The sequence below is a fragment of the Toxorhynchites rutilus genome, chromosome 3 (assembly GCF_029784135.1).
Source record: "Toxorhynchites rutilus septentrionalis strain SRP chromosome 3, ASM2978413v1, whole genome shotgun sequence".
In the NCBI taxonomy this organism is placed as follows: domain Eukaryota; kingdom Metazoa; phylum Arthropoda; class Insecta; order Diptera; family Culicidae; genus Toxorhynchites; species Toxorhynchites rutilus.
Genome location: NC_073746.1, coordinates 192,593,923 through 192,616,909, shown reverse-complemented (window position 1 = coordinate 192,616,909; position 22,987 = coordinate 192,593,923). Strand labels below are relative to the sequence as shown.

The following is a 22,987-nucleotide window of genomic DNA, read 5'->3' as shown; positions in this document are numbered from 1 at the left end:
TGGAAGGGCATATATTATCTCGTAGACAAATTCCAAGACAATCACAGGAAAAGAACACATTACACATATAAATAAATAGTGCCGCTAGCTTCTTACGGAATGTTATTATTTTTTCGGTCTTAAAATTGTACACTTGTTTCTGAGACTGTTGAACCAATATGTGGCAACAGAACGTGTGAAAAAATCATGCTATTTGTGTATGTTTAGAAACAAAATAACTGAGCGTATGAATGACTACACCGCAACTGGACTAAATTTAGTTATTCTAATGTGGGGCGGAAGTATTTACGATAGGTGCTGCAAGAACACCGTTATGATCCAGGATGCGCTAATGCCGTGAGGGCTGCTCTTACTTTGACCATGCTCCTGATGTGCCACACAATATGAAAACGCTCGTGGTTGCCGCAGCAGCTGTGGTTTTAAAATTTTCGGTCTGCAAACAGCTGCATGTAGCCGGAATATTTACAGCAATGTGTACCTGTCAATCCACTATATAAATAAATGCATGCATGTCTATGTGAGAGATGTACAGTTTTGTGTAGTGTATTTGTATGTGAGAGATGTACGGTTTTGTGTAGCGCGAGGTCTCTTTCACATTGTTATCCGGTTTTCCGTCCAAACCCAGCGGCGTTTTTTGAAACCGGTCCGGCAGAAACCGGATAATGTGTAATCGGCCTAAGGGCGATTACACATTATCCGGTTTCCGCCGGACCGGTTAGAATCCCAAATGGCAAATTTCGATCGTACCAACCTCTTCACGGCGCCGTGATACAGCCGTCCACTGCGACTGCAATGTCCGGTGACCGGATAAGCATTATACGCGATGACAGTAGTATTGTGTTGATGTCTGGTACAGACACCGGTTTGGGAAAGTAAATCATTCTCTATGAGAATATCAGACCTTAAGACAGTTAAATTGTTCAAATTTTTAATGAAAATTTTTACTTTATATTATGTGATCAGTTAAAACTCGTAATACTGATTCTTACTTAACCATTTTTGTATAATTTTCTTGATATTGTCATTAAAACTCATCATTGTAATATAAAATTATTAACAAACACAATTCTTGTTCAGGGGGTTTTCATCACTTACAAAAGAACGTGTAACGTGTAACTCATTAAGAACATATTTCATAAGAAAATGTTAATTTTCATTCATAATTTTAATTTTTAAATATGTGTTAACTGCACCCGAAAATCAATTATCACTATCATTTCCCAAAAGCGGAGCACGAAGCTCCACGCGAATTGACAGTTGTTTTTCATGTCTGTTAGTATTAGTACAATTCAGGCAATTTTTCGCCCCATATATTAGTATGTGTGTGCCGTTTGACGTTTGTTTGTTGATTTTGAAATCAAGCAGAATTTGCAATTGGTATGGACACTGAAATTTTTATTTCGCTTCTTTATTTAGTTGCAGTGGAAAATTTCAGTGATAAAAGTTTCTGCTCAAAGCGAAGCAATGATCACAGGCGCACGAGGTCGTCATGGAGTGTTTTGCCATGGATTGTGTTCAACGGTGTATAGTGTCTTCTGACAATTTAATCGAGCTCTTAAATTAACTTCTGTTTTTGTTTAGCTCACAGCAACTTTCCTCATTTGAAATCGCTACCGAAAGAGTTCGAGGATGTGAAACAAATGTTCAACTGGTTCATCAAGGGATAGATTTTGAGTGACTTCATCCAGCTGAATGTGAAGGTGAGTTTTTGTTAATTTGAACACACCAGAATAGTTCTCTCATCTAGTGTTCCCATTTGGTATACCATACAGTTCGACCTGACCCGGAACACGATCGACGATAAGGTGGCCGCGACTCGGCTCGAAAAACTTAAACCCGAACTGTCCGATCTGTGCTCGGTGATCAAGATGTTCCCCTGCCCGACGCTGAAGCATCGGCTCTGTCAGAACGAAATCACCCAGCTGTTGGCATATCTGATTCGGTCATTCTTCGTCCAGGATCCGCGTATTAATAGCCGTGCATTGATGCTCGATGAATTGCGGCTGAGTGTGTTCTGAACAAGGATCTGCGGAAGCAGCAATGAGATATTATTTGAAGGAAAAGTATGATGTAATTTGAATCGCAAAGATAATTACTGCAATGGTGAAATAAAAAAAACACTCTAGAATGATTTTTTGCAAATTTCAAGATAATTACAGGAAGAAAACACATAATACATATAAATAAGTAGTTCCCCTAGCTTGTTACGGTATGTTATTATTATTGGTTCATAAGATTGTACACTTTTATCTAACCGTGTTCTCGAGGCTGTTGAAAAAATATGTGGCAACAGAGCGTGTGGAATAAATCATACACAGTAACTGGACAAAAGTTAGTTTTTGTAATACTGTTGATGACGGCCAATTTTTTTGTCCAATAAGTTTTTCATGTTCATTGCAAATTTACATTGCCGTTGTTGTGGAAACCGTTGTAGAACCATATGCGCCTAAGATGAAAATTTGTGCTCTGCGAATTACGGAAAAGGTTTGCGAACGTATTCTGAATTGGGTCGTATGCAGGGTTGCCAACTATTATTTTGAAAAATCAGGGAGAATGAAAATAAAAATCAGGAGAAATCAGGATAGCTCATATTGTGTTGTCCGAAAAGTTCGAACCGATTTTTGGAAACACAATCGCACCATTTTTATAGGCAGACTACATTTATTCAAGTTTGTGAGCGCAGTTTTGTTCCACGATCTTTCGAAATCTTTTACACAGCCTAAAAATATTATCCATATTCTGGTTTACATTCTCGTCGAAAACTCTTTTATATATAAATGAAAGATATTTTCTATGCTTCTCGACACTATGTTCGTGTACTAGAGATAATTTCACATGGACCCTAACCTGTGATAATCTGAAGGTGCAATATCGGGTTAGTTTAGCTGGTGGGATAGCATATTCCAGTCAAACTCAAAATTAAATTGCCGTGTTGTCAAAAAAAAACGAAGTTTGGCGTTGCTCTGATGGAGCACGACGGCTATCACATTGATTAATTCTGGAAGTTCCTCCAGTTTGTTGCAAGCAGTAGTTGTGGTTATTTATCGACTGTTTGATTAGTGGAAGCTCATAATGGAGCTTTGAGAATGCTAATGTATGTTAATGATGATGAGTGCTTGTGGAATATCAGGAAATGTATAGACAAAGTTGTAAAATAAGAATTAGGAATAAGGTATACAAAAAACTACAATTTTTTTCAATTATTCATCATTCATAATATAACGATTTGAAACTGCCTTTGGGAGTGCTAATCTGTATCTTTCTAACGCTAACTTCAAGCTTTAATAAATGTCGACAGGGTATCTTGAATAAAGCGAATCGCTTCGGAATATATAGATAATAAACATAAAATGATAAAACATTATACAAGTGCGGACTGTAGAGCTTTTTTATGTAGGCTATTATGATAATAATGATTTACAACCAGGAAAACATCGTATATTTATTACGAATAATTTTCATTCTAATGAAGTAAAGAGTACCTTCTAAACACGAGTTCAACACGCGCAATCGGTTTTCCACCTTACTAAGCATAGAGCTAAGAAAATTATTTATATATAGTTTTAAAAATATATTTAAGAATTCGGCTCCTTCAAACTCATGTAACTGAGCCTGTTTAAATAAACAAATTTAATAAAAAAAAAGTAAAAAGAACAAAATCAGGAAAAATCTGGATCATTCCAGAAAAATCTGGGAAAATTCAGTGTTTGTCAGGATATCAGGGAACGTGTCAAAAAGTCTTGGAAATCCTGAAAAATCAGGAAGGTTGGCATCTCTGGTCGTATGTACTCTCCAAGGGTCGCAAATTTGAGCAGGCTCGTAGTTGCCGCAGCAGCTGTGGTTCCAAGATATTCCATATGCAATCTTGTTCATGACCCATCCCAAAATCACCCTCAAAAGGCACATCATGAGAGGGTGAATGCCCTAATCAGCTGCTCATAAACAATAGTAGGAATTCAATAAACACGGGCTCGACCAACTCGGTGTAGTTATACCACAGGCAACAAGAACAATTGGGCTGTCAAACCACTGTATAAACAAATGCATGTATGTGTATGTGAAAGATGTACGGTTTTGTGTAGCGCGAGGTCTCTTTCACATTATTATCCGGTTATCCGTCCAAACCCAGCGGCGCTTTTTGAAACCGGTCCGGCTGAAACCGGATAATGTGCCGGACCGCCGGACCGGTTTGAAACCCAAATGGCAAATTTCGACCGTACCAACCTCTTTACGGCGCCGTGATGCAGCCGTCCACTGCGACTGCAATGTCCGGTGACCGGACAAGCATTATAAGCGATGACAGTAGTATTGTGTCGTCGTCTGGTGGAGACATCGGTTTGGGAAGGCAAATCATTCTCTATAAGATTATTACACCTCAAGACAGTTTTAAGTTGTTTAAAATTTCAATGAAAATTTTTACTTCATGTTATTTGATTGCTTAAAACCCGCGGTACTGATTCTTCCTTAACCATTGTTGTATGATTTCCTTGATATTTTCACTAAAACTCATCATTGTAATATACAATCATATTCAAACACAATTATTGTTCAGGAGGCTTCCCCACTTGCAAAAGAACGTATTGCTCTATTTCATAAAGAACACCTTTTTTGTAAGAAGAAGTTAATTTTTATTCATAATTTTTATTTTAAGATATGTGTTCAATGCACCTGAAAATCCATTCTCACCATCATTTCCCAAAAGAGGAGCACGAAGCTTCATGCCATAAAAGCGAGTTGACAGTTTTTGTCATGTCTGTTAGTATTAGTACAATTCAGGCAATTTTCACCCCATGTATTAATATGTGTGTGCTATTGACGTTTGTTTGTTGATTTTGGAATCAATCAGAATTTGCAAGTGATATGGATACCGAAATTTTTATTTCGCTTCTTCATTCACCTGCTGTGGAACAGGTTCAGTGATAAAAGTTTCTGCAAAGGCGCACGAGGACATCATGGAGCATATTGCCGTGGACTGTGGGTGAACGGTGGGTGGTGTTTTTCGACAAATTGACCGAGTTTTATAATTAACTTCTGTTTTTGTTTTGTTCATAGATAAGATCCCTTATTTGAAATTGCTACTAAATGAGTTCGAAGATGTCAAACAAATCTCCAACTGGTTCATCAAGGGATAAATTTTGAGCGACTTTGTCGAGCTGAATGTCAAGGTCAGTTTTTGTTAATTTGAACACATTAGTTAATTTGAACACAAAAGAAAAATTCCTCCTAATGTTCTTATTCGATATTCCACACAGTTCAACCTGACCCGGAACGCGATCGACGAAGAGGTGTTCACGACCAAACTGTTCGATCTGTACTCGGTGGTCAAGATGTTCCGCTGCCGAACGCCGAAGCTTCGGCTCTGTCAGAGCGGAATCAACCAACTGTTGGCATATCTGATTCGGTCATTCTTCGCCCAGGATTCGTGTATTAACACGTGTGCGTTGATGCAAAATGCCCTCGAGAAGCCGTGTCTGCCCAAGATGTACGTGCTCGAGGAATTGCGGCATATGCTGAGCGCGTTTCTGGACGAGAATCTGCGGAAGCAGCAGTGAGATAGTGTTTGAAGGAAAATTATGTTATTTTAATTGTGAAGATTATTATTGCAATGGTGGAATAAAAAGACTAGAATAGATAGATGGGCACACATTCTCTCGTAGGAAAATTCTAAGATAATCACAGGAAGAGAACACATACCATATATAATTAATTAGTGCCACTAGGTTATTACGAAATGTTATTATTATTGGTTTTTCAAATTCTTCACATTTATATAACCGTGTTTTTGCGACTATTAAAAAAATATGAGGCTACAGAGCATGTGAAATGGATCATGCTATTTGTGTATGTTTGAGAATAAACAATTTAGCGTATGGATAAGTACACCGCAACTGGATTAAAGTTAGTTTTGGTAATACTGTTGACGACAACCATATTTTTGTCCAGTAAGTGTTTTAAGTTTATTCATCATGCAAGTTTACTTTGCCGTCGTTATGGGAAACGTTATAGATTCACATGAGCCTAAGACGAACGTGTGTGCTCTGCGAATTACGGAAAAGTTTCGCGATTGTATTCTGAAATAGGGCGGGAAAATTAACACTTTTGACCCCTCTGATCGCACCTATCGGTAAGAGCATCGTCCTGATGCAGGGTACACGTCATGTCCGCGATATCTGCTCTCACTTTGGCCGTGCTCTCAGTGCTCCAAGAAACGCAAATTTGAAAAGGTTCGTGGTTGCCGCACCAGCTGGGATTTTGCGTAGGCACATAGCTGCATGTAGTAGGAGGATTCGCGTTGACGGCATTGAGCTTTGTTTACCAGTTTAGGGGAGCATAAAAAATAATTGGTTTTCAGGCGGAATGGACACGTTTTTAATATTAAAATTATGAATGAAAATTAACTTTTGCGCATCAAATTATATATTCTATTCAAATGAAAAACACTTTTTTTTTGCAAGTGATGGAAAAATCTCATGCGAAAATTGTTTTTGAAGACAACTTTATATTATAATGAAAAGTTTCAGTGAAAATGTATAAACAAATGGTTAAATAAAAGTCAGGAATACGGGCTTCAAATAATTAAGTAACATGCAGTATATATTACTGGAATGTCACATACGGATCACTATATTTATATATTGCTATCGTCTGCTATGCATCCATATGTCAATCCTGTAATTTTGGCATGAATTGATCAATGGATAATATTCATGTATATTTTCACGTAACTTTGACATGATTATTTTTTTGATTGTATAAGTGTCATTAACTTCCTTGAATAGTGATATAAGTCAATTAATATATTTATGTATATTTTAAAATTTAAACATGTGTCAAACAAACTGCAAAACTAGAACATTTTATATTGTGCTTTTATTTTTGAGCTCAACATTCAAAGACCCTTCAATAAAAATGGCATCGAAACAACAGAGTAAAACTGACATACAATTATGAAGGATGATTGCTTTTTGATTAGCGTGTGCTCCACTCAAACTAGCGAACTGCCAAATAAATAGCACTCCAACTAAAAAATGCCAATAAGCGAATCTGTACTGTATGTATATTTATATTTTTTCAAATTTTTTTTTTTCAGATATCACTATCGTAAGCGTGATATCTTTTATATATAATTAAATTTTATCATATATTATTTTTTATCATTACATATCCTACAATTGACGACACATTTTGTCGTTTTAAGTTAGGTTTTTTGAATTACTACCAGTCATGTTTGCGGATTCATAGGTAAGATTCCATTTCATATGTCGATCGTTGAAATAAGCTCAATGGTTTGAAAGTTAAGAACACATAAAATTCATGATTTCTTACAAAAATTCTAAACTTTTCAACCATTGAGCCGATTTCAAAAATCGACATATCAAATGAAACCTTATTCTTCTATGAATCCACTTCAATCTACCATTCTAAAAATATAACTCAGAAATTTAGAACTACAGAAAAACATTAATTACAAAGCTAACAAAATTTGTCACTGCATTTCCCACAATTCATTCTTTAAAAACTATTTCAAAAATTTTTATCTTGTCGCATTTTTTCGTAATTTTAACCTCTCAAATTGTACTGTCAAAATGATGCCCCAAATGACAAATAATGGGGGGTAAATGATAAAGAAAAGGTAATCATGGATTTTTAATAACCGTATCAGAAAAATTATTGAAAAAACACATTACTTTTTTAATTTCTCTTCCAAATTTTGATAAAATTGCTCTTAATAGCTAATATAAGAGCAATATTAATATTTGAATAAACTAATGTAATTATGAACATGTTTATATAAACCTTCCCATCTTATCATTCTTCATTAAAGACCTTGCATCAAGACAGCTAGAAATCGATACACTCTCAAATCAAGTATGCCTGAAAAAAATTTATTCTTCAAGTAAACAAGGATTGAAAATCTTTTTAGTTAGTGAATTATAATGAGTTCCACTACTGTGTTATCATGGTAACCGCAGAGCAGATTTGACGTATTCAGAAGTGTTAAGTTTCAATTTTTAACCTTCAGATTTTTATAATATGAATAAAAGGTAAAATAATATAGATAAATGTTATGATGAATACGAGAAGTAAATCACGTAAATCCTATCCTCAGATTTCTTCAATATGAATAAAATGTAATAAATATGAATAATTGTAATATTCCTCAAAATGTTTCATAAAAATGTTTTATACCAATCGTCGATGTTTCGGAACATCGACATCGACATAGCATCCCTACTTTAGGTGGAAACAGAATGCCGCGTTGTGCGTTGCTTCTCATCAGCTGTCATTGCTTGCGTTTTGTACTAAAACATTCGCCCGACGCAGTCTGTTGATTTGCAGTCACAATCTAGCATTCGCGTCACCACTTTTCATGTACAAAAACAAAATAAAATTCGTATGAAAATCTTGTTCTTATTGTATCCGAGGATCAGTTTTTAAAAACAATTCATTGACATACCCGCGCTGGCGGCATTGAGCTTCGTTTTCTAGTTTAGGGGAGCGTGAAAGAGCTGATTTTCAGTCGTAATGAACACGTTTTTAAAATTAAAATTATGAATTAAAATTAGCTTTTCCATATCAAACTAGTATTCTATTTAAATGAAGAAAATTTTTGTTTGCAGGTTGTGAAAAAGTCTCATACGAAAATGGTTTGTGAAGACAACTTCATATTATGATGAAAAAAAATTGCAACAATGTTGGAATTGTTCAGCCATATGGTTGAATGAAAGTCAGAAACACGTGTTTCAAGTAATCAAATAACATGATGTGAAAATTTTCATTCAAATTTTAGAACTTAAAAACCGGCTTCGTGTCTTCTAATCTTATAGAGATTACACTAACGAGTTTGGGACCCAAATTATGGCCCTAATTTGAAGTTGCCACCAGACGTCGACACCATGCCACTGTCATCGCAAATTCGACGCAAGCAGTTTAGAACAAATGTTAGCGTTTAGTACAATGATGCTAATGACGCAACGCATTATTGTGTTCGACTTAATGGAAACACACATATTTAAAATGAAGTGTCAAAGCACAATTGTCGCAACGCGACGCATAGCGCGGCATTCTGGTCCCACCTTTTCTCCTATAAACACCTTGATTTAGATCACGATAGATACAAAAAAAAAATTTTGTTGGTGTAATCAAGACGGGTCCACGATAGATACAATACGGTAGCGCGACTTATGAGAAAGGCCATCTTGGATTTTGTATGTAAACAATCTGCAATATTTTGCAAATCTTTTTTCTGCTCTTTGTGTGTGGTATTGTTTTGGTGGGAATAAGAGCATTGGAAAATTGAAAGGTAAGTTTTTTACGGTTAAAGTTAGCTTAGTAATATGCTCTATCTTATATGTTTCAGCTCAAGAGAATAAATCGACTCTCAGTGTCGGTTGGTGATGGAGATATTTTACCCGCGTTTTGCAGCTAGATACGTCGGTTAATCGTTCGATTAATTCAAATAATCGAATATCTGTAACAGTAATTTTATACCAAATAATGAAAAATCAAGGTATGAATACATCGAATAATTATCAAAGTAATCGCGATTAATGAAAAAGGAACCATTTTTTTCAGAAAATACAGTGCAAAATTTGTTTAACCGTCATGGTGTTTCGTCGAAATTCATAGAATATGCTAAATCATTTACGGTAGAAGTTTGATTCCTAGGTGGTGGAGGAGACTGGGAAGAAGAATTCAGGGTCTACAGGAGTAAAATGCGGACTAGAAGAAGGTGGTCTCTGCTCCCGTTCTAAAATAGTTGTATTCAAATTCAGAGCGCCGAGGAAAAAATACCATACTAGTGATCAATGATTCTATGACCAAGCAGAGATATTCAAACAAATCAGCTATTTAAACAAACAACATTCGAAGACCAGATAATTTTGAACAGCCAAAATTTTGGTTGGTGCAAAAAAAATGCATGTCGGACTCGACTAATATGTGATTCGATTATATACAATTTTGAACTCGATTATATACAGTTTGGAAAAATATATTTTTTTAATATTTTAAGTATGACTTATTTCAAGAAGGAAGGTAACCTTTTAACGATAAGGTGAAATTTAAGTGGCTATTACATGTACAGTGGGGTGAAAATCGTCATTTTTGAAGATTTTGCTTGAGTTTTCACCAGTTATATCGTTATATAGTTATTGCAGCCAAATTAAAAAAGCAAAAGTTGGGTGTCAAAATACAAATTTTAGAGTGGTTAGAGAGCTTTAATTTAATTGATAGAAATGATCTAGTTCAATATAAATTTTCAGGATAAAATTAATAATAACACATTAAATATTATTAACTTTCAAGTTTTCCACTTCCAAAATGTTAAAATCCACTAATTTAGATGTTCCACTACTATCCTTCCTTCTCCTTGAATGGCGTTAACGTTCCCTGTGGAACTTTTGATATGACATGATAATGATAATGTGAGACGCTAACCACTCGGCCACGGATGTTCCACTACTATATCCTGTACAAAATTTCTCATATTTCAAATGAAAGCAACAGTAGTTTTTAAAGTAGAGCCAGTTTGAGGCAACAAGTCCGAAACAAAAAAAAATAGTTCTATAACTATTTCATTGTTGAAATTCGAACATATGCGTAGAAGGATTTTTATTCATCAAATATGCTCGTCTATTACCTCCTGAAAGAATCTGGATAAATTTATTTTTTTTTCATGCGAGAAAGGTATTTTCTGACTTTGAGGGGGTGAATCAAAAATCAAAACCTTTTTTATATTCAAGAAATGATAAAAACATACAAAAAACGATTAAAAACTTTTTTCTGACTCGATTATATACAGTGAAAAGGAATCAGAAACAATATATAATAGAGTCCGCCCTGTATTGTGTATCATTTTCATGGTGTCCTCTTTTTTCAATCATCCTCAAAAAATCATGAACTTCAAAATTATGACATATTTTTTTTATCATAAATGTCTGTTTGTTTTGATTACAAGAAATAAATATTCGCTCGATTAATCGAATACTGAAAGACAATTATTCGAATCAATATCACCCCACGATTAATCGACAATCGAATGAACGAAAAATTTAGACATCTCTATTTGCAGTCAAATCCCTTCCCACAATCCTCTGTATATTTATACCGTTTCCCCTCGCGCACTTATTGACCACACGGTCACACCTTTATTCTACACATCTTGGACGGGTCTATGGTACTAGCACGGCAGTGGAACTTCATAAGCGGACCTTACACGGTCAACTTTATTGACAATATGATGACATTTGAGAGCATAATGACAGCTGAACATGGCCGACGACGCAGAAATCCGGATTTTCTGATTTTCGAGCATCAATATCGTGACATTTCATATAGATGCATGATGTTGACGTTTTACCTCACGGACTTCCAGACTGAGTTGCCAGATATGCAAGCGCACATTTAATTTTTGTTAGTCTTTTTTGCGATTGCAATTAAAATTTATAAACTACTGAAATTGTAGGAATCATAAATGGAAGCTTTTGGTTTGGAAAACCGATACTTTGAATAGCAAAATACGGTACTTTTCACGATACAAATCAAAACTTCAAAGTAAACTGACAATGTGAGGGTGAGAGAGTGGATGAAACTTAACAATGTTTAGGAATTTTTTAACGTTGAACTCGGTCATTCTTTGCGCTAGTGAGCGGGTTGTGTGTTTCTTCACACTCCGCTATAAAATTTGGAGAATGAGAAGATCTGGGGAAATCACAGATGAAAAAACATCATGTGTTAATTCAAGCTACAGTAGAATCCCGATTATCCGCGGAATAGTCGGGCAAACTCACCGCGATTAACGAATATCGCGATGACCCATTAAAGGACAAAAAAATGCAAACACGAAAAGAGATGTTTCAACATAAAAACTATGTTCTATCAATACAAAAATCAATCAACTATCCATCTATAAGGTCGTGTACACCAGTGGCTAAATAATGTAAAAGCCATGACCACAACAAAAGAGCATGGGCCTACCACTCACTAACAAATTCCGGAAAGGCCTATTGATTTACTATGGAACTCGCAGTCACGAATAATCCGCAGGGCGGATCACCCGCTCGCGGATAATCGGGGTTCTACTGTCATAGTCTCATTTATGGAATAAAAACATTTGCTTGCAGATAAAATAACTTGCATATATTTTGGCAAACTAAAATAATCTGGCATCTCTGAAACTGAAAGGAACAGTCTGTATTTGTGAAACGAGTATTATGATGTATTTTTGAGAAGAAAAACCGAATTCTAAAGTGTAAATTATGAATGAAAATTAACTTTTACGAATCAAATTAGTATTCTATGTGAATGCAAATCACTTTTTTTTTCTGCAAGTGGTGAGAAAATCCCATACAAAAATTATGTCTGAAATTGACGTTATATTATAATAATACTGTTTAGTAGGAATATCTGAAAATTCAGAGGAAGTAGGTTAAGTTAAGGTTAGGACTACGCGCTTCAACTTATTAAATAATACCAAGTAGATATTTTCATTCAAATTTTACCAATTGAAAATTGCCTTTTAGCCTTCTAATCTGATAGAGAATAGTTTGGATCCCAAACTCGAATGTCGCCACTAGCCATCGCGGATATTTTCGTTGTCTCGGGTTGAGGGCGATATTGACCGTGTAAGGTGGAAAAATATTGATTGAGGTTAGATCAGATGTTGAAAGCCTAGCTGTCACGATATTGAAGACACTTATTGTTAATCCGGTTGATCGTGTAAGGTGCCCAATACAAATCACTCGTCGAAAAGTGTCTCCTTTTTCACTGCTTGTTTACATCGACGAATATATTTTTTTCCACTATGTTTCGTAGGAGAGTGTATGCATACCGACAGATTTCCACTACGAGGTGTTTAATGAAGGATGAAAGGTGGGAATGTTTATGTTTATATATGATTTATAAAAGTTGTCAACAAAACTGGAGTAAAGCACATTTTCAAATTTGAACGAATATTGATAAGAGATTCCCAGCAATTCTTGATGTTTATTGCGTGATTTGGTAACTGTATAAGTTGTTTGAAATGAAGGTTTAGTGTAATTATTTTATTTTGAGGATTATATTCACAAACATACAAGTATGATTATATATATTGCATGTATATGATGCGCCTAGCCAGCCCATACATGCAATCGTGGAGACGATATACATACATCCTAGAAAATAATAAATCGTATAATCATCGTTTATATTACATCATATACCCCATATACATGTATTTGGCCTCCAATTTCATATGCATATGCCAGTTATATACATCATACAAGTAATGTGTCTTAGATGTATGTATATCGCCTCCAATTTTAGATTTTTAACGTAGGACTACGTCTTACATTAAGGGTGCCAAATCAGAAAACAGGTCACGTTTTTATGAAATAAAGCTAATGTTAACAACTATTTTTGCTACGAACTGATTTAAACGTTTTGTATACCAGAAGATTTTTTTTGTTTGATATGCTATACATTACAATCCCATAGTCTGTATATTCCCATTCCCATTTTTCCATACATTTGTTCTGTCCATTTGTGTGCTTTCCCGAACAGAGCTGTCAATAACGGGTAACTTATGCAGCCGCTAGAACAGAAACAACGAAGGGGGATCGAAAAGAAAAAAATTGCGAAGTAAACTCCACCCTTGCATAGTATGTAAGCTGTCGTAAGCGTATAAGTATTGCATCTCTTCTGAGGAAAATTCTCAGAATATTTCTGTGCCCGAAACAACAAAGGTCGCTTATTCTGCTCGTTTTGTGTTTAATGTATCCCTTCGAGCTGTGAAGGTTAGTGAATATTTCACTTGAAGTGCATCTGGCATTGCAATTAACACAACCATCCGAGGCATGGCAAAGCAGGCGAAAAAAGAGAAGAGTACAAATGATTTTAGGTCGCTTCTAAACATCACTGTTTGGTTTTTTTGTGTGTAGCTTGTTTTCATTGCGCAAAACATAGAACTTAGAAACTTTGTTGACGGTATCGACCGAGAGTCGAGAAACGATTTTTCATAAACGGTCATTCTTACGATGTTTCATTTTTAGCACTGCAACTGTATGCATCTGTTAGACCCGTTTTTGATGCTTGTTGAATGGCGATGCACTTCTTCTTCTTCTTCTTTTGAATTATAGACACTTGAAACTCAGAGAATTCATTCGTCTTCGATGGCGATGCACGGAAGATGCCACTCGTTAATATTCAGTGCAATGTATGCATTGATATAAAGAAACGAATTGTGACATATGACTAAAGCGTATTGTTCTCGCAAGGGCAAAAAATTTTTTACTAAAGAGTTATTTATGAAATTTCGACGTATTCGCAAATAATATTCGAAATGATAAACCATCAAATTTCAAAAGAAAAAAGATTGCGTAGCCCTACGTTTTAAGCGGTCGTGTCTCTGATACAACCCCTCGAATTTTTTTTACGATTTAATGTTTGCTGGGCAGGCCCGAAGGTAGTTTTAAATTGTTAAAATATGAATGAAATTTTTTACTTCATGTTATTTGATTACTTGAAACATGTAGTACTGAATTTTATTTATCCATTTCTATATAAATTTTGCGATACTTCCACTAAAGCACAATAAACAATCAGGAATGAAGTAGCCGAGTGCAACTCTTTCGTATCATATGTAAGAACTTTAATTGCCCTAGAATCATATTTCAGGTAGCCGTACGAGATAGCTGCGGCTTGATAATCCAAACAACCGGAGTTCAAATCCCATCGGAGCAATTTTATAAGCGTGGCCCAACTCATATCAAATATTTATATATCTGAAAGTCAATTGATTGATTCCTATTTGTACAAACATAATGTTTATAAAGGTTCTATATACATACAAAAATGGTGATTCCCCGGGCCGAACATTTTACTTTAATATTTTCCGCCATTTTTTATGGCAGTGATGAATCGTATATTCGTATGACAACAGACTTATTATGTTATTAGGTATTGCCTAATAACCTTGCATGTACAGTAAATTACCTCTAATTCGACATTTAGTTAATTGGACAGACTTGTAATGGGATACAAATAATAGGACTTTTCCATCTCTAATTGGATATTTTGTAAACATCGAGTTTGGTATCCGAAGTATGGCCCCAGATTGGAAGTCGCCACAAGACGTCGACATTGTACCACTATCATTGTGAATGTCCAATTACAGGCCAATCACCTCTAATGCGACACTGAGTAGTGCCTCGGTATGTCGAGGATTAGAGGTAACTTACTGTATATGCTATTTAGGCGCATCATATACCACCCAAAATATCAGATATTCGATGCTCTATATACGATAGTTATACGATTGAATGTTAGCTGGGATGGCATACATGGCAGCTTGGTTTGTCAAGTTCATAATCTCATGTCTACAGTTTTGAGTTAAGTGCAATTGAATGACGAAGTTGAACTAATTTATTTTGTCACTATGTTTATCAGAACTCAAAAGACCGGCAAACAGATAATCTTTCGTTCTTAAAAGTTAAAAATAAAAAAAAGCAACTTTAACGTTCACTTTTCTTAAAACCGGAAATATTCTGACTTAAAAACATTTTTTTAAGGTAATATTCCAAACATACATGTATTTACAAGAATATATATTAATTATCATAATTATTAAGAACGTTTTCCGCCATTCGTTTTTGGGTTGTCTGTAGTAAATCGTATATACGCATGACAATAGTTGTACTAGATGCATGTAGGAGTCGTATATTCATCCATCCAATCATCGTGAATACTGTTGCAAGTGGAAAATAAATGTGTGTTCATTGCTTATGACATTATGCATTATGACATATGCATTATGACATAAATAACAACATAATACAGTAATTTAAATTTAATACGACATGCCGAGGCACCACTCAGTGTCGCTTTGGAGGCGATTTTGGCCTGTAATTGAACATTGGCGATGTGAGTGGTACAGTGTCGACGTCTGGTGGCAACTTTAATGTGGCGCCATAATTTGGTCCCCGAACTCGATGTTTACACAAATGTCCAATTAAACGTGTCACATTACAGGTCTGTTCAATAATCTAAACGTCGCATTAAATGTAACTTACTGTATATAAACAATATTTATTCCCAGCTGTTTTGAGGCATCTCGCACAAATTGATAATATCATTCAATTGTCAGTGCAAGTCGGTTCGATTTTTAGAGTGTAAAAAAAGTTCACTGTTTACATAAAAGCAATCTCGAATCGGTCCCACTTTTTTGCTTGAAGTTACTATCCCCTGGTACTAGGTGAGGCCGTTTCGTCACTAAGTTGGTTAGGGGAGCGGTATATCAAACCAGTACGGAAGAAAGCAGAAGGGGAATTATTTGCTTGTAGCGTGAAAGAGACAGACTGATCACGAGCGAGCTTCGCCACTAGCGTATTGTGTATTGTTTACAAACAAAACACAGTAGACTTCCAAGATGGCTGAAGAGCCGTTTTAGCAAGTTGGCCCACCTTAGGATATACTTCTAGGCGCCTTGGGTGTAATAAAAATACTGTGCATCATTCTCATGGTGTGCTCTTCATTCAATTGTCCTCAAAAAATCATGAAATGGCAAATTTATCAATATACTGAAATACCATTTCATTCAAAAACCATTATTCTGCACCATGTTTATTACAAAATTATGTTTAATGTAACTTTTAAAATTATGACATATTTTTTTATCATGAATGTCTGTTCTTTTTGATTACAAGAAATAAATATTCGCTCGATTAATCGAATACTGAAAGACAATTATTCGAATGAATCGAATGAATATTCAAAAATGACCCCACGATTAATCGACAATCGAATAAACGAAAAATTTAGACATCTCTATTTGCAGTCAAATCCCTTCCCACAATCCTCTGTATATTTATACCGTTTCCCCTCGCGCACTTATTGACCACACGGTCACACCTTTATTCTACACATCTTGGACGGGTCTATGGTACTAGCACGGCAGTGGAACTTCATAAGCGGACCTTACACGGTCAACTTTATTGACAATATGATGACATTTGAGAGCATAATGACAGCTGAACATGGCCGACGACGCAGAAATCCGGATTTTCTGATTTTCGAGCATCAATATCGTGACATTTCATATAGATGCATGATGTTGACGTTTTACCTCACGGACTTCCAGACTGAGTTGCCAGATATGCAAGCGCACATTTAATTTTTGTTAGTCTTTTTTGCGATTGCAATTAAAATTTATAAACTACTGAAATTGTAGGAATCATAAATGGAAGCTTTTGGTTTGGAAAACCGATACTTTGAATAGCAAAATACGGTACTTTTCACGATACAAATCAAAACTTCAAAGTAAACTGACAATGTGAGGGTGAGAGAGTGGATGAAACTTAACAACGTTTTAGGAATTTTTTAACGTTGAACTCGGTCATTCTTTGCGCTAGTGAGCGGGTTGTGTGTTTCTTCACACTCCGCTATAAAATTTGGAGAATGAGAAGATCTGGGGAAATCACAGATGAAAAAACATCATGTGTTAATTCAAGCTACAGTAGAATCCCGATTATCCGCGGAATAGTCGGGCAAACTCACCGCGATTAACGAATATCGCGATGACCCATTAAAGGACAAAAAAATGCAAACACGAAAAGAGATGTTTCAACATAAAAACTATGTTCTATCAATACAAAAATCAATCAACTATCCATCTATAAGGTCGTGTACACCAGTGGCTAAATAATGTAAAAGCCATGACCACAACAAAAGAGCATGGGCCTACCACTCACTAACAAATTCCGGAAAGGCCTATTGATTTACTATGGAACTCGCAGTCACGAATAATCCGCAGGGCGGATCACCCGCTCGCGGATAATCGGGGTTCTACTGTCATAGTCTCATTTATGGAATAAAAACATTTGCTTGCAGATAAAATAACTTGCATATATTTTGGCAAACTAAAATAATCTGGCATCTCTGAAACTGAAAGGAACAGTCTGTATTTGTGAAACGAGTATTATGATGTATTTTTGAGAAGAAAAACCGAATTCTAAAGTGTAAATTATGAATGAAAATTAACTTTTACGAATCAAATTAGTATTCTATGTGAATGCAAATCACTTTTTTTTCTGCAAGTGGTGAGAAAATCCCATACAAAAATTATGTCTGAAATTGACGTTATATTATAATAATACTGTTTAGTAGGAATATCTGAAAATTCAGAGGAAGTAGGTTAAGTTAAGGTTAGGACTACGCGCTTCAACTTATTAAATAATACCAAGTAGATATTTTCATTCAAATTTTACCAATTGAAAATTGCCTTTTAGCCTTCTAATCTGATAGAGAATAGTTTGGATCCCAAACTCGAATGTCGCCACTAGCCATCGCGGATATTTTCGTTGTCTCGGGTTGAGGGCGATATTGACCGTGTAAGGTGGAAAAATATTGATTGAGGTTAGATCAGATGTTGAAAGCCTAGCTGTCACGATATTGAAGACACTTATTGTTAATCCGGTTGATCGTGTAAGGTGCCCAATACAAATCACTCGTCGAAAAGTGTCTCCTTTTTCACTGCTTGTTTACATCGACGAATATATTTTTTTCCACTATGTTTCGTAGGAGAGTGTATGCATACTGACAGATTTCCACTACGAGGTGTTTAATGAAGGATGAAAGGTGGGAATGTTTATGTTTATATATGATTTATAAAAGTTGTCAACAAAACTGGAGTAAAGCACATTTTCAAATTTGAACGAATATTGATAAGAGATTCCCAGCAATTCTTGATGTTTATTGCGTGATTTGGTAACTGTATAAGTTGTTTGAAATGAAGGTTTAGTGTAATTATTTTATTTTGAGGATTATATTCACAAACATACAAGTATGATTAATATATATTGCATGTATATGATGCGCCTAGCCAGCCCATACATGCAATCGTGGAGACGATATACATACATCCTAGAAAATAATAAATCGTATAATCATCGTTTATATTACATCATATACCCCATATACATGTATTTGGCCTCCAATTTCATATGCATATGCCAGTTATATACATCATACAAGTAATGTGTCTTAGATGTATGTATATCGCCTCCAATTTTAGATTTTTAACGTAGGACTACGTCTTACATTAAGGGTGCCAAATCAGAAAACAGGTCACGTTTTTATGAAATAAAGCTAATGTTAACAACTATTTTTGCTACGAACGGATTTAAACGTTTTGTATACCAGAAGATTTTTTTTGTTTGATATGCTATACATTACAATCCCATAGTCTGTATATTCCCATTCCCATTTTTCCATACATTTGTTCTGTCCATTTGTGTGCTTTCCCGAACAGAGCTGTCAATAACGGGTAACTTATGCAGCCGCTAGAACAGAAACAACGAAGGGGGATCGAAAAGAAAAAAATTGCGAAGTAAACTCCACCCTTGCATAGTATGTAAGCTGTCGTAAGCGTATAAGTATTGCATCTCTTCTGAGGAAAATTCTCAGAATATTTCTGTGCCCGAAACAACAAAGGTCGCTTATTCTGCTCGTTTTGTGTTTAATGTATCCCTTCGAGCTGTGAAGGTTAGTGAATATTTCACTTGAAGTGCATCTGGCATTGCAATTAACACAACCATCCGAGGCATGGCAAAGCAGGCGAAAAAAGAGAAGAGTACAAATGATTTTAGGTCGCTTCTAAACATCACTGTTTGGTTTTTTTGTGTGTAGCTTGTTTTCATTGCGCAAAACATAGAACTTAGAAACTTTGTTGACGGTATCGACCGAGAGTCGAGAAACGATTTTTTATAAACGGTCATTCTTACGATGTTTCATTTTTAGCACTGCAACTGTATGCATCTGTTAGACCCGTTTTTGATGCTTGTTGAATGGCGATGCACTTCTTCTTCTTCTTCTTTTGAATTATAGACACTTGAAACTCAGAGAATTCATTCGTCTTCGATGGCGATGCACGGAAGATGCCACTCGTTAATATTCAGTGCAATGTGTGCATTGATATAAAGAAACGAATTGTGACATATGACTAAAGCGTATTGTTCTCGCAAGGGCAAAAAATTTTTTACTAAAGAGTTATTTATGAAATTTCGACGTATTCGCAAATAATATTCGAAATGATAAACCATCAAATTTCAAAAGAAAAAAGATTGCGTAGCCCTACGTTTTAAGCGGTCGTGTCTCTGATACAACCCCTCGAATTTTTTTTACGATTTAATGTTTGCTGGGCAGGCCCGAAGGTAGTTTTAAATTGTTAAAATATGAATGAAATTTTTTACTTCATGTTATTTGATTACTTGAAACATGTAGTACTGAATTTTATTTATCCATTTCTATATAAATTTTGCGATACTTCCACTAAAGCACAATAAACAATCAGGAATGAAGTAGCCGAGTGCAACTCTTTCGTATCATATGTAAGAACTTTAATTGCCCTAGAATCATATTTCAGGTAGCCGTACGAGATAGCTGCGGCTTGATAATCCAAACAACCGGAGTTCAAATCCCATCGGAGCAATTTTATAAGCGTGGCCCAACTCATATCAAATATTTATATATCTGAAAGTCAATTGATTGATTCCTATTTGTACAAACATAATGTTTATAAAGGTTCTATATACATACAAAAATGGTGATTCCCCGTCCCGAACATTTTACTTTAATATTTTCCGCCATTTTTTATGGCAGTGATGAATCGTATATTCGTATGACAACAGACTTATTATGTTATTAGGTATTGCCTAATAACCTTGCATGTACAGTAAATTACCTCTAATTCGACATTTAGTTAATTGGACAGACTTGTAATGGGATACAAATAATAGGACTTTTCCATCTCTAATTGGATATTTTGTAAACATCGAGTTTGGTATCCGAAGTATGGCCCCAGATTGGAAGTCGCCACAAGACGTCGACATTGTACCACTATCATTGTGAATGTCCAATTACAGGCCAATCACCTCTAATGCGACACTGAGTAGTGCCTCGGTATGTCGAGGATTAGAGGTAACTTACTGTATATGCTATTTAGGCGCATCATATACCACCCAAAATATCAGATATTCGATGCTCTATATACGATAGTTATACGATTGAATGTTAGCTGGGATGGCATACATGGCAGCTTGGTTTGTCAAGTTCATAATCTCATGTCTACAGTTTTGAGTTAAGTGCAATTGAATGACGAAGTTGAACTAATTTATTTTGTCACTATGTTTATCAGAACTCAAAAGACCGGCAAACAGATAATCTTTCGTTCTTAAAAGTTAAAAATAAAAAAAAGCAACTTTAACGTTCACTTTTCTTAAAACCGGAAATATTCTGACTTAAAAACATTTTTTTAAGGTAATATTCCAAACATACATGTATTTACAAGAATATATATTAATTATCATAATTATTAAGAACGTTTTCCGCCATTCGTTTTTGGGTTGTCTGTAGTAAATCGTATATACGCATGACAATAGTTGTACTAGATGCATGTAGGAGTCGTATATTCATCCATCCAATCATCGTGAATACTGTTGCAAGTGGAAAATAAATGTGTGTTCATTGCTTATGACATTATGCATTATGACATATGCATTATGACATAAATAACAACATAATACAGTAATTTAAATTTAATACGACATGCCGAGGCACCACTCAGTGTCGCTTTGGAGGCGATTTTGGCCTGTAATTGAACATTGGCGATGTGAGTGGTACAGTGTCGACGTCTGGTGGCAACTTTAATGTGGCGCCATAATTTGGTCCCCGAACTCGATGTTTACACAAATGTCCAATTAAACGTGTCACATTACAGGTCTGTTCAATAATCTAAACGTCGCATTAAATGTAACTTACTGTATATAAACAATATTTATTCCCAGCTGTTTTGAGGCATCTCGCACAAATTGATAATATCATTCAGTTGTCAGTGCAAGTCGGTTCGATTTTTAGAGTGTAAAAAAAGTTCACTGTTTACATAAAAGCAATCTCGAATCGGTCCCACTTTTTTGCTTGAAGTTACTATCCCCTGGTACTAGGTGAGGCCGTTTCGTCACTAAGTTGGTTAGGGGAGCGGTATATCAAACCAGTACGGAAGAAAGCAGAAGGGGAATTATTTGCTTGTAGCGTGAAAGAGACAGACTGATCACGAGCGAGCTTCGCCACTAGCGTATTGTGTATTGTTTACAAACAAAACACAGTAGACTTCCAAGATGGCTGAAGAGCCGTTTTAGCAAGTTGGCCCACCTTAGGATATACTTCTAGGCGCCTTGGGTGTAATAAAAATACTGTGCATCATTCTCATGGTGTGCTCTTCATTCAATTGTCCTCAAAAAATCATGAAATGGCAAATTTATCAATATACTGAAATACCATTTCATTCAAAAACCATTATTCTGCACCATGTTTATTACAAAATTATGTTTAATGTAACTTTTAAAATTATGACATATTTTTTTATCATGAATGTCTGTTCTTTTTGATTACAAGAAATAAATATTCGCTCGATTAATCGAATACTGAAAGACAATTATTCGAATGAATCGAATGAATATTCAAAAATGACCCCACGATTAATCGACAATCGAATAAACGAAAAATTTAGACATCTCTTTTTGCAGTCAAATCCCTTTCCACAGTCCTCTGTATATTTACAGTAATTTACATTTAATGCGACATTTTTTTAATTGGACATACCTGTAATGCGACACGTTTAATTGGACATGTTTACATCTAATTGGACAGAGGTGAATCCGCACTGACAGTGGTTAGTGTCGACGTCTGGTGGCGACTTTCAATTTGGGACAAAACTCGTTAGTGTAATCTATATCAGATTAGAAGGCACGAAGCCAGTTTTGAAATAATAAAATTTGAATGAAAATTTGTACACCATGTTAATTAATTACTTGAAACACGTATTTTTGATTCTTATTTAATCGATTGTCTATACACTTCTAATATTTTGACTGAAGCCTTTCATTATATATAATATAAAATTGTTCTCAAACACGATTTTCGTATGAGGTTTTTTTACCCCATGTAAAAAAAG

General features: G+C 35.3%; 2 long non-coding RNA genes across 2 annotated transcripts; both read left to right on the top strand.

Moving 5' to 3' along the window:
- The first annotated feature begins 4,861 nt into the window (after positions 1-4,861).
- LOC129780446 (uncharacterized) lies at positions 4,862-5,860 on the top strand. Its single transcript, XR_008743922.1, has 3 exons — positions 4,862-4,985; positions 5,053-5,165; positions 5,253-5,860. It is a non-coding gene; the product is annotated as an uncharacterized LOC129780446 (long non-coding RNA).
- Positions 5,861-9,158: 3,298 nt separating this feature from the next.
- Positions 9,159-10,014, top strand: LOC129779709 (uncharacterized). Its single transcript, XR_008743749.1, has 3 exons — positions 9,159-9,304; positions 9,362-9,511; positions 9,577-10,014. It is a non-coding gene; the product is annotated as an uncharacterized LOC129779709 (long non-coding RNA).
- The last annotated feature ends 12,973 nt before the right edge of the window (positions 10,015-22,987 follow it).